Consider the following 14,962-nt stretch of genomic DNA (forward strand, 5'->3'; position numbering starts at 1 on the left):
GGATCGTGATAGGAATTAGGTTGAGAGCCACTGGCCTGGAGTAATTTTAACCATATTTCTTATAATCTGAAAAAAAGTACTATCGGATTAGCTATGGTGAATGGGAGGGGGATACATATAAAAGATTGCTACGACTCGAAACAGACATCTTTGAGGTCTACTCTAGAACTCGGCGCGAAAAATTTCCTCCAACTCGACTCGGATAACAGCCGAATCGAACCAAAACGAGCCAAATCCTGTGTGAAGTCCTATCTAGACAATACACAGACAATTCTATTATCAATGATACTACTACTACTACTACTACTACTACTACTACTACTACTTATTATTATTATTATTATTATTATTATTATTATTATTATTATTATTATTATTATTATTATTATTATTATTATTATTATTATTATTATTACAACATCGTGTATAAACATGAACGATAGACGGTTTTTATCGGAATACTGAAAGCTAGTTGACTGCCGACGTCTGTAGTCATGAAGTCTAGCAGGCTCACTACCCCAAGCTGTAAGCGTTGGTGGACCACAGATGGTCAACTATCGTCCTCTCGCCAAAAATTGGTGGCCTGCAGCGACGATACGCGGTGGCCCCAGTTCCATTTTGAAAATTTTACCACCAGCGGCAGAGACGCGACAAAACGACAACGAACCACAAAATTACTCCCCCAAAATATGTTAAATTGCCTATATGCGTGATTTGTTCATATTCAGGTGAGTCTACAAAACACACACACACAAACAAAAGAAAAAGAAAAGGAAAGTACCCTCAGAGAGGCGCGAACCTCCAACCTTATGTTTACTAGCCGCGTACTCTTCCGACTTTGCCACGGAAACGATTAAGAAAACCTCCCTTGCAGAAGGATAAATTATTGAGGGCTTAATTTAGCCAATCAGACAAATCACTCTATCCCGAGTTCTATGAAGTGATACTGTGAACCGTTTCAGATTTATTGCTTTCTGCTGGGGTACTATCTATGTGCAAAATTTGAGCAAAATCGCCTATGCGTACCTTCAGAACCTCTCCCCTTTAGTATAATGTTCACCAGAGATGGCGTTTGTCAATGAAAACTTGATCCACAACACACTGACCCACCACACATCGTGACCCACACTGACCCACCATAAACCACTCTGAACCATAGTGACCAACTCCGATCCACTAAAACCCATCGTCATCAACTTTGACTCATGATCGACACCATCTTCTCCACTGACTAAAGAGGTTGTACTTGTAATAAAACATTTTTTCCAGTAGTTAGCTCCTCTAAAATCTTTCAGGCTGCATCTCAAAAGAAACATAGTAAATCCTATTGCTATTATTACAATTGCAAATATCAAAATCCAAAAGTGCCTGAACCTCCTTTTTCATTAGATACAAATGAAAAAAAGAAGAAAAATAAAGATCTTCAAATTAATTGTAGACAAATTCACCAGTGTTCAGAAGATGCTGTCTGAATCCACCGAGCAGAATGGGTCGGTGGGTCGTAATGGATCGGTGGGTCAGTGTGACTCATGGTGAGTGATGTTTCGCAGTGGACCACGTCTCATTGACCACGATCTACTGACCCACTCACAAATTTTGACCCATTTGACCCACTGATCCTCTACATCTCTGATTTTAACATGTTTCATTTCATTTAAAAGACGAAATATACATTTGAACAGTTTTTTTTCTCGATTGCGATGGTTGGCTTGATACTTATACTAGTTGAGATGGTCATTTCTTTTCACGGTGGGAAATTGATATGAATAAAAACCCCTTTTGAAGTGGATAAAAACTACCTTCCAAAGTTATTAGAAACGCTTTTCCGACCCCGAAAACTATAAATTGGACAAACATTTCAGTAATTGTTGACATTTTATTTTTAGGTCTCCTAGCTTCTCATCCTCTGAAGATGGAGATGAATTTGGACTTAAATGTCATTAGGTGCGTCACTACTCATCTCAAGGACCTAGAAAACTATGGATAACTCACTACGATCAGTCGTTTTACATTATTTTTACATGTCACTCCTCCCAACTTCCATCCCTTGGGGTATCTTACTACTTAGATTGAAAGTAATATGGCTACCACGTTTGGTAAAAGTTGTTCCAGATATTCCGGAGTTACACTGAAATATACATTTATACATATCCATTAAAATATTTAGAGCTATGCGAGCAACGCCTTCGATGCTGCCCCTAAATCAAGCTGACATGGCTAAATGGCTAAATGGTACCATAAGTGTTGCTATGTATCTCGGTGATCCCCAAACTATGGGTTGTACACTAATATCAGTCGTTTTCGATTCATTGTATATGTTACTCCCTTCGACTCTCTTTAGTAGATGTGCTAGGGGATCTTACCCCTACTGGAAGCTGAACGTAAAAGTCATCAGAACTACTTCCAATGATCTTGTGAACCCGAAAGCTATGGATTCGACACTAACATTAGTCATTTTCAATTACTTTTACATGTCACAATTTCACACACTCCTTCAGGGTGTTAATGGGTGCTTAACTTACATGGCATCCGGAGTGCCTCTCTTTATCTAAGTGACCCCAATAATTATGGATTCGACACTAATATCGATCTTCTTTTATAATTTTCATGTCAGCCTCTCCCATTTCTGCTAGGACGGCTAAGGGGGTATTCCTCTCCTGGAGTAAATTTGGACTTAAATGGCATTACAACTGCTAGCAGTTAATTTTGCGACGCTGAAAACTTACGATTCGACACTAATATCGGTCGTTTCCGATTTTTTTACATCCCTACGTACCCACCCTGGGTACTAATGGGAGCATTACAACTTCTAGCAATTAATTTTGCGACGCTGAAAACTTACGATTTGACATTAATATCGGTCGTTTCCGATTTTTTTTTAACATCCCTACGTACCCACCCTGGTTACTAATGGGAGCATTATAACTTCTACCAATTAATTTTGCGACGCTGAAAACTTAAGATTCGACACTAATATCGGTCGTTTCCGATTTTTTTTTACATCCCTACGTACCCACCCTGGGTGCTAATTGGACTTGAAAGTGACACTATTTACCTAAGCGACACAGAAACTATGTATCCGATATTAATATCGATCGTTTTGCTCTAGATATATCAGAATTATGTTGGAACACACACACACACATCTAATTACATACATGCAATTTATTATATACTAGCTGTTATGCCGGTTCTTCGCACGGGTCAGATAAAATACCTATGGAAATAAACTGAAAAATGAAAGATCAATTAAACATGTCTAAAAAAAGATCTATTTTGTGTGAATGCATATCCGACAATGTAGATGTGTTTCCATTGGGATGACTGTAATAGTAAACATGTTTTATGCTTAATACAAGAATTTTAGAAATGATCCCAAAAATATATCAAAAGATTGCGATCTTGGCCAATAATTAGTTTTTAGATCAGGACCCACAAAAGTTTGGAACTGCCTCTAAATCAAGTTTCCATACTTTTTACGGGTTTTATGAGTTTTAAGTTTTTGAGATATCAAAAAGCCAAGTCGCTATACTTTATGTAGTTGTCGAGATATAAGGCATACAAGAAAATTTTTGCCTGAAATATATTGGATCTTTTGATCCAATTAACTAATATTTGGAATAATGTATTAAAATAATAATAATAAGAATAAGAAGAAGAAGAAGAAGAAGAAGAAGAAGAAGAAGAAGAAACTGAAAAATAATAATGATTAAGAAAACAGTTATGTTATAAATTTAAAATGAAACAATAAAATATAACAAACCTGATTGTTTCATATTAAAATTTAAAATTATTTTGCCATAATTTCTTGTCCTTTTAGCATTTCTTATTATTTTTGCCACAATTTCGTCTTATCTTGATAGTATTTGTTTTTCTATTAATTCAAAAAAATAAATAAATAAATAAAATGCAACAATTAGAATTATATAACGATAATAATTTAATAGTAAGACTATCCATGGCTTTGGATTGATTATTTTAACAAAAGAAACACTGACCAAAGCTTAAAACTCGCTTCATTTTAAATTATAATAACAGTTTCGGATATCTAACATATCCTTCTTCAGACAATATCGAAAATAAATGAAAATACAGACACATATATAGTCACCGTTATTATAATTTAAAATAAAGTGTGTTTTAATCTTTGGTCAGTGTTTCTTTTGTTAAAATAATTTAATGTTATGAAGATATCTCTTCGAGTTAACGTCTGATGAAGATAACATTAAATTATTGAAACTGTTAAGCCTTATTTTAATTTTAATAACCATTTATGTCATTTAATATAATTCTTGAAAAATAAGTACATTACTTGATTATAACAACAACATTATAATATATATAACAACAATAATAACTGATACAAGAATCAGTTAATGATCATTACTTTATTCAGTTAATGTTATTCACAGAAATAGAGCAGTCATGTTCAAACTGTGTTTAATTCAATATAATTCTCCAGGATAATTCCCACATGTTGAAAGCGCTTGACATAAAACGGTATTATAAAGCAACTTATCCACCATTTTGACACAAACAGTTGTTTCACTCATAGAGCAGATCACTTCATCAGTCTTCATCAGTGTATAATCCAACTGAACTGTCTGAACCGGTCTGAACTAAACTGACTGTAAATTTTAATAAGTATATACTCTGGTCAGAAAAGTATTTATTACTCATATTTCATATTTAGTTACATGCTGGGATTATAAAGGTCGAGTATTATTAAGTTTTTCGTCCGAAATTTTTATGTTAACTTATATTCCCAAATACAGTTTATTAGCACTATCTTTGATAAGAGCTCATGTAATTAGGATCCCATGTAAAGCTGAAGGTCCATGTCTCATATAGTCTCGATGCTGAAGAAAGGGGCGTTAAACTGCAAACAAACCAATAAGCGTTTAGTTTCAAAAGGGGATAAGAACTCAGACACCCTACTACCTGCCTACAGGCGGTCTATACAACTATCATCTAAGCTATCTTTCCATATGCAAACGTGTGCAGTTCATCTAGAAATTCTTGTCATATATGTAATGGTGTAATTCTATTTTCTTTAAAGTTATTACATCCTACATAATATCAACACACCCACAACAACGCCATCTGTCACTGTCCCTGGACATTTAGACTCGCAGGCGATTCTTTAAATGAAATGAAATGAAATATAGTTTGACCCAAAAGTAGGTATACAGTACCGGACTGATCAGCTCATTGCATTTTATATCATTTCTTATTTTTATCCGTCAGGAAGACATAGTTTCTTTATTATTTGTTCTTAATGTGATTTTACTTGCATCTTAACTTCGGAAGGGCCGAAGCAAATAAACCCAAAAACTAGAATGTTATACTTGGACAAAGCAGGGGTGTATACCTACTTTTGAGCCACCCTGTATTCCAGTTTAACATCCCACGATTATGCCTGTTAGGCTAAAGGAGAGGATGAATAAAGCAAGTGAATAATGATGGTAGAATTAATGGAATCAGAAAGTGGGATCAAATGGGAGTACCTCGAGAAAACCCACGGTGTTGTCCACAACAAACTTACTTGGCCGGGGATCGAAATAGGGACCACATGCACCAAAGATAAGCGCTCTACCATTGAGCCACCTTGCCCTCCTATGGATCACTTATATGCAAATTTTCATGGAGTTTCTTATGGATTTCAGTGAGGTATGTCCGTCACATATTTAAGAATCACTCTGTGATAATCTTACAAAGATCCTCCGACAAGAATCCTCCTGCAAGTTAAATTTTCAGGGCATAAGTGTACATTAGGGTTTTCAGAGGATGTACCTTACTAATATTTTGTTCAACTCACACAATTATTATCAATATTAAGCTATTTATTATATTATATTTAAAATGAACATTTAAAAAAAAACCTTTTATCTAACTTTTAAGGCATTTTGAGCTGTTGATGTTCCTTTCAACTTGGCCTTTGTAAACCGAAACCAAACTTGAAAAGCTTTCAACCGCGATTCTGTTTTGAGAATACAGAATTCTCTTTCAAACCCGTCTGCCTGTACGTCATGAGAAAACTTCAGCCCAATATTCTACACTTGACTGGTTTTATGAGTTTTAAGTTTTTGAGATATCAAAAAGCCAAGTCGCTTTATCAACACTGTAATTTTGAAACTTTATTGGTATATAGGATATTTACTGCTTGATGTATTACGAATCTCAATTAAAATGAAAACGGTGCTAACCCCCCCTCTCTTCCTTTACATCCTGGATTTCTTTTTTTTCCTTCTTTCTTTACCGTTTATCCCTTCTTTCTCTTTTCACGTCTTTTCGTCTATGATATATATATATATATATCTATACAATTTCTTCTTCCCACTCCTCGACCAAAAAGCCTTTGATTTTGCTTTCGCTTCTCGTTTATTCTACCATGACCTGGCTGTTTCCGTATTCTAGCATCGTTTTGCTGCTAACTTTACGATGGGTTTCTGCCTCGTAATTTCACATATTCCAAACTGTTGTTTGGTTATTAGGAATATTTTACAAACTGAAAAATACAAGAGAGTGAATTGTTTTCGTACTGCTTTGCTTACAGACTACCTAAAACGATTTTCCTCTCACCTTTTATATTAACGTGCGTTCAGATTTCCTTTTATGAAAGTTGAAAATATAGCCTATGCATGCGTATTTATTTGAAACTCTGTTCTACGTGAAAATAAACAAAACGCTATATTTTCAAACCATTGGATTACTTATTGCCTCATTACAACTTGGGTATGTAAAAGATTGTTTATAAGTTGAAAGTTTGTCAGATAAAATTCAACAAATATAAATCTGAAAACTACATCTAAAAACAAACGCTCTCTCCGCTTCTCTGCTAAATAGTGGAATAGTGCATGTGCCTTTTTGGTGCATATTGTACCGGGTTTGATTCTCGGGAGGAAAGCACAAAAGATAATAATTTCACAATCATGTATATTCATTAATCATCCATCTGCTTCAGTTTAAAGGGGACTCGGTGGCTCAGTGGTATAGCGTTCACCTCTGGTGCGTAGTGTTCCTGGATCTATCCCAGCTCGCGCCAAAAGTGAACTTTCTCGGTGTTCTCCCGTTTCCTCCCACTGTATTCATTCCGCCTTTGCATTCAATTCTCATTATCACCGTCTCCATTAGTCTAGCCGGCATAACCGTGGTACGTAAAACAGAAGGATTTCATTTAATTTCATTTTCCTTTAGCTTAAAGGGCATAAGCTTGGAACGTAAAACAACAAAAATTAATTTCATTTCGTCAAGAAAGAAACAGAAGGGTAAACTTCACTCGATTATGTCAGAGCTCTCACGTAAAATGCAATGAATTGAAAGTTCTAATTTAACGTCGTACAATTATATTCCGGCGATAAGGGAGACGGTGGTGATAATATTGAATGAAGTTGTTAAATGAAGAAACAGGGAGGAAACGGGAAAATCCAAGAAATCCCACTCACACAGTGTATGTCCACCAGAAAGTTCACTTGGCACGATTTAGAATCGAACCAGGGGCACAGGCACCAGAGGTGCCATTGTACCACCAATGAGCCACTGTGTCAAAGCTCCCTCCTGGCTACATTGTTAGTGCCTTTGTATTTCAAAAGTGCCCTTGCTGGCGCTGCTGTCGATGTGTGTTTGTCCGTATCACCCTAGAAAGAACAGGAACAAGTTGCTTTGGTCGATATTTTACCGTAGTTAGCCATTCTGCGTAGCCTAAGATCTTCATTCGCCAAAACCAAACGACTGAATGACAAATTCGCAATACAGCCCAGGCCATTCTCTTATTTCCCCAAAGCAAAAGGATTTCCCGTAAGAGGAGTGGCAAGAGTGGGGCCGAGTATGTTTCACATATTTTCCGAGGACACACTTGAAATAGAAAGGATCTAGCGTACTCGTCTTCTGTACGGCAGATTCTGGTTTGATTCTCGGTGGGAGCTCATGGGATTCGGTTCTCATTTTAAGCTATAGATTCACGTTACATCATGGGCGGTGTTGGGAATTGTCTGCTGGGGAGGCAGACCTTTTGGTCGGTCTCGGATCTGTGGAATACTTGCTACACGAGTGTGGAGTTAATATGAATAACTCATTTTTGGCAAAAATAAAAAGTTGGGGAGGACAACTCATGCCCCCCATAGCTCCGCCCATGCGTTGCATAATAGCATTGGTGTTTGAAAACAACGCTAAGCATGGTACAAATAGCAAGAAATTCCATTTAATTTGAATTTGTGGAATGATCACGTGTTAGGAAACGGGAGAAATGCCAGAAAACCCAGGGAAACTGTGCAACATAAATTCACACGTACTGAGATCGAATCAGACACTTCTCGCACCAGAAGTGAGCGCTCTACCACGAAACCACCGTGTCTGTCCTTACCTTAAGCTCAGATTTCAGTTCTCTTTCTCAACCTTGAAGTTGATAGTCTAACGTCCTCTCCTCGGAATTCACCCTCCAATTCTCAACTGGCCTTCAACATACTCAACAAACTGTAAACTGTCTGTTTGATCATTTATTATTATTATTATTATTATTATTATTATTATTATTATTATTATTATTATTATTATTATTATTATTATTGAAAAAAGCCAACAAGGTAGTTATTTTTATAAATAGATAGCCGGCAACACTGTTTAATGTAATTAAATTAATCCTCGCAGGTGAAAGAATTCATAAGGGATGCAAAATGAAAGATGAATCAGAGACAAGAAAACAAAAGAACATCTGCAAAATACAGCATGCACAACTTCTAAGATTCCAGAGACTTTGAGAGGGAAAAGAAAGATTTAAAAAAAAAGAAAGAAAAGAGAGAGAGAGAGAGAGAGAAGATAATAAGAAAGAAAGAACATTAGTGTGTTTTCACAAGAGAAGACTAGAATGACACAGAATCAGTGGGAAAATGTTTTGAAAAGATTCATCTGTCACTTGGGTTATCTTTTGAATAGAACAGACTTCCCAAAAACTGAAAATGAAAAATGTAAAAAGAAAGAAGAAGAATGAGTAGTAAAACAGGAGAGTATATTACAAGATGCCAGACAATATTACATTCATTTAAAAAAAAAAGGGAAAGAAAGAAAGAAGCACTCTTGTAAACAACCTTTCTGCGATATTTTTTAACGTGAAAAGGATGTTTAAAATTTATCATGATTAATGTATAGAACAATAATCTAATAAGGAAGTTTTCAGTGCCTAAAATAGTGTTAGGCTAAAGGAAACGGATAATTAATTATAGTGGGATAATTGTAAATGAATTGGTAGAATGAGCATTTTGGAGGAAAAAGATTGATCGTAGAGAAATCCCATGAACACGATGTTGTCCGACATTAACTCACATGATCTGGGATCAAACTAGCATTCCTCGCACCAAACGTGAGCGCTTTACTAAATATCTAAATAAATAAATAAATAAATTCGCTCCAACTGGGATTTTTTCAACTTCATTTTTTTAAAAATATTTTCGCATTCGTAGCCTTTATTACGAAAAATAGTAATTTAAAAAATACACTAGACTCTCGATAATCGGGCCCTCAGTAGTCCGGCCTCTCAGTAATCCGGTGCCGCACATCCAACCAAAAAAAAAAAAAATATGCACAATGAATTATGCGCAACAATGCTTAGTTAAACAGTGCTGGTGGCGTTGTTAAACAACAATGACGGTGGCATGCTTTATATACTGTATGTATTCGAAATTGTAGCATTCTTTGCACTTCGGTTGCATGATAAAGCATGCCACCGTCGTGTAACATTATTGCGACAGGTAAAAATTATTTATTTATTTATTTGTATTGAAGGCCTGTGGCTCAGGTTTGTGACACACACTTCTAATGCGAATATAAGCAACAACAAATACAAATGAATAGATACGGTACACTACAAGATTAATTAATTAATTTTTTTTCTTTTTTTATGGTGGAGTAGAGGATGCGTTGTTGTCCTCAGTCTCTTTTAATGCTTCTTTCCGTAAACGATAGAATGACTGCAGAAATTTTGCTAAGGTTGATAACTTCTGTTTATCGGTTGCATTTAAAATTTTGTTTAATTCCAAGTTTTTGTCATGTATGCTATCCCCTGTCCATCCCCTATTGCGTTCTTCCTGTAGCACCTCACATTCGAATAAAATATGTATTTCATTTTCGATTTCTCCGCATAGACTACATATGTAATTTCCGGTTTCATCTTTCGGACTTTTCCACCTGTACATCCCTATTCGGAATATTGCTATGGCGCGTCTTTGTTCCCTCCCTAATTGTAACGGACCAAAATTTTAGATTTTGTTAGTTACAGACGTTTTTAATACTTTAAGAAATAACATAGTTTTCATCTCCTAAAATAGATAGTTCTATGACAAAAAAAAGAATTTGTAGAATTATTTATTTGTGTCAAAGATGTTTTATATGCAGAACGGCTATAAATATATAAATTCGGATTATTTTTAACATTTAAAAAAATTTATACTTATTATTAAATCTCTTTCCTTTTTACTTATGAATATTTTTATGTATTTGAATATTGTCATATGGTATAATTTAATATTCTCCTTTAATGATTGTAAATCTATGTATAATGTTATGACTATAACTATGTTCTAACTTGTTCGAAGAAAAGAAGGAAAGAGATATACTGTTGTTGATTAGAAGAAGAAAAATTAAATGGATCTAGTTTGTTAACAAATGGATATAGTTAAAATAATGTTATTGTGACATGGAGATAATAATAAATATGTGTGAGTAAACTAGTTACGGGTCCCCTCAACTTATTCTTCTTTACCTCACCTTAAAATGGATCATCTTATTATTTTGGTATATCTATATACAGGCGTAATAAAATGCAAGTAAGGAAATTAAGTTTTGACGTTGGAGCTGTTGTTCTTTTGATTTATAGAATCCTGAAGTAGTGTAGATATGTGTATATATTTCCTAACGTGTACTGGATGGCTGAAGAAGATATATAAGAGTCTACTAGTGATATTACAGGTGGATTCCACGTATAAATAATAATTCAAGTTCGAGCCGATGTTATGCCGAACTGAATAAAATAATGATTGGTGTTGAATCCGATGTACTTAATGAATCACGCTGTTGACCTTATTTTGATGTTCGCCCTTATACATGTAGATGTTATATTATGTGACTGCACACTTCCTGGCCAGTTTACTGTATGCTGACGTCGAATAATTCTGCTATGCTTAAAGACAACGCCTAGTAATACAAAATACCATTCACAGTTAGGGATTCCAATCTAAGGCGAATCTGGAGAAGCGATGTCCTGAACCCTTTTTTACTTAACGTAACAAGTTCTCTACATATGTAGAATAGAGAATGTTGAGAATATGTTATAAAATGGCGACCCAGCCAGGATTGTCGCTAGATGGCGCTGCAGGTCTTTAGATGGACATTAACCGCTGTGTGGTGAGATGAGATGTGTTATTAGCACGTACGCAATGGTGAAAGGAAAGTTGAGGAACCCGTACAATGAAGAAAAGATGACTCGGTCAAAAGCTAAAAGGACAGTGTCACAAAATAGTGATGTGAACTTTGGTTGTGTTTGTGACCCACGGAGATCGGTGGAAGATATCACTGTAACATGTAATAAATGTGGAAAAGTTTATCATCTAGATTGCCTAGATACTGAACCAGAGGAGAAACAGTTAGCTAAGCATGAATGCCCATGGGTATTGGAGAATTGTCACCTGGTAGTACAGTCTGATGAATCAATGTTGCCAGTACAGGTCAATGATGGTGAAGGTTCTGGAACTGAAACAGCATTAGCTGGAAGTCCGCAAGTGACGGGTGAATTGAGAGTGCTAATGAAATGGCTGGATGAGAAGTTTTCCGAATTCACTGGCATGAAGACCTTAATGGAGAAGATTACGAGAGACCAGGAAGAAAGTCGGAGAGAAATCAACGAATGGAAGGAATTGCAAACAAATAGAATAGTACCATTGGAAAATACTATGATGATGAAGAATAGTTACCTCAGGAAGGAAACAGAGGAAGTAAATAAGGATGATGAGATTGAGACACAAAATTTGGAGATCAACAATGGAGTTGAGATTGAAATGAAAATTGTAGAGTGTCGTCATGAAGTGATGAAACGGAAAATGAAATGGCGAATTTCAAGAAAAATAACATCACCAGCAAGAATCACACATGAAAGGAATCGAAAACGGATAAGGTGGAAAAGTGAATGTGTAAAAGATGTCAAACTTCAATGTAGTTGGAAAAGAAAAAGAAAAAAAAGATACATGATATACATGAGTCAGAAGAGAAAGAAATTCAGAGGAAACAGCCGTCGTAAAGAAACAAGAAGAAAATCGCCGAATGTGAGAATGTTCCAAAATAATGTGATGAAGAAGAGAAAGAAGATTGATAGATTACGTCGGCTAAGAATTATCCAAATGAAGATGAAAAGAAGAAACAAGAAACGGAAGAGAATGAAAAGAATTGCCCGATGGAGTTACCTAATTAATGCATATAGAAGATTACAGGATAGAGGATACCATTTCCGAAAGAAGTCGAACTTAAGAGGAATCATGAGGAAAAGGAAGAGGAGGAAAGAATTCCCTCTAAGAATTGGAGTTAAGTATAACAGAAAGCGAAAAAAAAAAGCTGTATCCTTGTAAGTGAATATTTTATGATTTAATGCGTTACTTTATTCGGTTTGTTAGGCTTATCATTTGTTAGGTTTATCTTAGTTTCGTTTAGTACGTCATGGCACTGGCCAATAAGAATATTAGAGGCCAGATGCAGTGAAAATGTAACTAGTCATTTTGTGTTCTGAACCTAATTTGGTTGATCTTGATGTATTATGTTGTTACCCAATAATTTGATAAATCTTATTTTGCAACAACGATGGAGAAATGTAGGTGACAACATTAGCGTTTGATATTATGCCAAATCTGATTGTTAGATATAAGTTGTTTAATCGATCTGATGAATAGCTTTCTTATATTAGTCTTGAGAACTGTTATGTGAATTGTTGAGATTTCTCTGAGTACAATGCGACGCTAAAATAGTGAACTGCTAATCCTTAGGTTAAGTTAAGGTTAATTGTGGTAATAGTCAGTTGTTTCCTATTAACTCATTGTTTCGATATGGCAACACTTCAATGCCCCATGAAGTTATTGTCCCAAAATTGTTTTCTATTATTTTATTATTTAGATGTGATAGCACTTATATGTCAAACGTTACTGTTTTTTTTCAAAATGAGGAAACTTGAATTATAAAATTTTACGGGACCATATATAGTTATGACGTTGCCTAGAAATTGTGCGTTGCTCGAAGATTTGAGAGTAAAATTAGTAGTTTCAGAAATTTTAGAAATCTTAGGAAATTTAATCCTTCGCATGATTATCGAGCTGAACTAATGTCATGTTATAAAAGGGCTGATTAAAGTCTATTAACCCTTTAATGACCAATAAAAAATTTAATCATATTAAATTTTTTTCGATGGGCCGGCAAATCTGTAACGGACCAAAATTTTAGATTTTGTTAGTTACAGACGTTTTTAATACTTTAAGAAATAACATAGTTTTCATCTCCTAAAATAGATAGTTCTATGACAAAAAAAAGAATTTGTAGAATTATTTATTTGTGTCAAAGATGTTTTATATGCAGAACGGCTATAAATATATAAATTCGGATTATTTTTAACATTTAAAAAAATTTATACTTATTATTAAATCTCTTTCCTTTTTACTTATGAATATTTTTATGTATTTGAATATTGTCATATGGTATAATTTAATATTCTCCTTTAATGATTGTAAATCTATGTATAATGTTATGACTATAACTATGTTCTAACTTGTTCGAAGAAAAGAAGGAAAGAGATATACTGTTGTTGATTAGAAGAAGAAAAATTAAATGGATCTAGTTTGTTAACAAATGGATATAGTTAAAATAATGTTATTGTGACATGGAGATAATAATAAATATGTGTGAGTAAACTAGTTACGGGTCCCCTCAACTTATTCTTCTTTACCTCACCTTAAAATGGATCATCTTATTATTTTGGTATATCTATATACAGGCGTAATAAAATGCAAGTAAGGAAATTAAGTTTTGACGTTGGAGCTGTTGTTCTTTTGATTTATAGAATCCTGAAGTAGTGTAGATATGTGTATATATTTCCTAACGTGTACTGGATGGCTGAAGAAGATATATAAGAGTCTACTAGTGATATTACAGGTGGATTCCACGTATAAATAATAATTCAAGTTCGAGCCGATGTTATGCCGAACTGAATAAAATAATGATTGGTGTTGAATCCGATGTACTTAATGAATCACGCTGTTGACCTTATTTTGATGTTCGCCCTTATACATGTAGATGTTATATTATGTGACTGCACACTTCCTGGCCAGTTTACTGTATGCTGACGTCGAATAATTCTGCTATGCTTAAAGACAACGCCTAGTAATACAAAATACCATTCACAGTTAGGGATTCCAATCTAAGGCGAATCTGGAGAAGCGATGTCCTGAACCCTTTTTTACTTAACGTAACAAGTTCTCTACATATGTAGAATAGAGAATGTTGAGAATATGTTATATAATTCAAGATATTTTTCTGCCCCTCATTTGTTTTGATTTGTACGTATGTTGTCAAAGATCTCTTGGCTTCGCAATCAGCTTTCAAATTTTGATTTGCATCTGATATTACTTTTTCTCTAATTGTTTTACACATTTCTTTTGATTTCTTGTTTCTTTTTTCTAACAGGTTGATCATATTTATCTCTTGCAATAGTTTGACTACTCCCATTATCCATGAGTTATTTCTTCTCTGTTTCATTTGGTATTTTAGGCATTGCTTCTGAATTTCCCTCTCGTTTTCTGTTTCGCATAGGTTTAACCAATACTTTAGTACCCGTACTTTTATAGCTGCGCTCACGGCATACCTCCCTCTATCGAGTAGGACTGCGCTGTTAGGTGCTGATTGTAGTACCCCTAATATTTGTTTAATGAACTTGGTTGCT

This window comes from Thermobia domestica, chromosome 13, assembly GCF_964235325.1.
Source record: "Thermobia domestica chromosome 13, izTheDome1.hap1.1, whole genome shotgun sequence".
NCBI classification, from domain to species: Eukaryota; Metazoa; Arthropoda; class Insecta; order Zygentoma; family Lepismatidae; genus Thermobia; species Thermobia domestica.